Genomic DNA, 1,568 nt, shown 5'->3' with positions numbered 1-1,568 from the left:
CCCACCCCACCCCGCGTCACCCCCCCACGACACGGCGCACCCCCCCACCCCACCGCACCCCCCCACGACGCCCCCCCCCGCACCCCACCTCGAAAAACCCCGCTCCCTCCACGCCACACCACCACGCCTCCGAAAACCCCGCTCGACCCACCCCACCCCGCGTCTCCCCCCCACGACACGGCGCACCCCCCCACGACGCCCCCCCGCACCCCACCTCGGAAAACCGCGCTCCCTCCACAGCACCCCACCTCTCCTCCAAAAACCCCGCTCGACCACCCCCACCCCGCGTCACCCCCCAGGACGCCCCCCCGCACCCCACCTCGAAAAACCCCGCTCCCTCCACAGCACCCCACCTCTCCTCCAAAAACCCCGCTTGACCACCCCAACCCCGCGTCACTCCCCCACGACACGGCGCACCCCCCCACGACACGGCGCACCCCCCCACGACGCCCCCCCGCACCCCACCTCGGAAAACCGCGCTCCCTCCACAGCACCCCACCTCTCCTCCAAAAACCCCGCTCGACCACCCCCACCCCGCGTCACCCCCCAGGACGCCCCCCCGCACCCCACCTCGAAAAACCCCGCTCCCTCCACAGCACCCCACCTCTCCTCCAAAAACCCCGCTCGACCCACCCCACCCCGCTCGACCCACCCCACCCCGCGTCACCCCCCCCACGACACGGCGCACCCCCGCACCCCACCTCGAAAAACCCCGCTCCCTCCACAGCACCCCGCCACGCCTCCGAAAACCCCGCTCACCCACCCCACCCCGCGTCACCCCCCACGACACGGCGCACCCCCCCACCCCACCGCACCCCCCCACGACGCCCCCCCGCACCCCACCTCGAAAAACCGCGCTCCCTCCACAGCACCCCACCTCTCCTCCAAAAACCCCGCTCGACCACCCCCACCCCGCGTCACCCCCCAGGACGCCCCCCCGCACCCCACCTCGAAAAACCCCGCTCCCTCCACAGCACCCCACCTCTCCTCCAAAAACCCCGCTTGACCACCCCAACCCCGCGTCACTCCCCCACGACACGGCGCACCCCCCCACCCCACCGCACCCCCCCACGACGCCCCCCCGCACCCCAGCTCGAAAAACCGCGCTCCCTCCACAGCACCCCACCTCTCCTCCAAAAACCCCGCTCGACCACCCCCACCCCGCGTCACCCCCCCACGACGCCCCCCCGCACTCCACCTCGAAAAACCCCGCTCCCTCCACAGCACCCCACCTCTCCTCCAAAAACCCCACCTCTCCTCCAAAAACCCCGCTTGACCACCCCAACCCCGCGTCACTCCCCCATGACACGGCGCACCCCCCCACGACGCCCCCCCCGCACCCCACCTCGAAAAACCCCGCTCCCTCCACACCACCCCGCCACGCCTCCAAAAAACCGCGCTCGACCCACCCCACCCCGCGTCACGGCGCACCCCCCACCCCACCGCACCCCCCCACGACGCCCCCCCCCCCCACCCCACCTCGAAAGACCGCGCTCCATCCACAGCACCCCACCTCTCCTCCAAAAACCCCGCTCGACCCACCCCACCCCGCGTCACCCCCCCACCAC

This window comes from Lygodium microphyllum, chromosome 16 (genome assembly GCF_053477565.2).
Source record: "Lygodium microphyllum isolate KBCC chromosome 16, Lygodium_microphyllum_v1.1.10, whole genome shotgun sequence".
NCBI classification, from domain to species: domain Eukaryota; kingdom Viridiplantae; phylum Streptophyta; class Polypodiopsida; order Schizaeales; family Lygodiaceae; genus Lygodium; species Lygodium microphyllum.
This window is presented reverse-complemented; position numbering follows the sequence as displayed.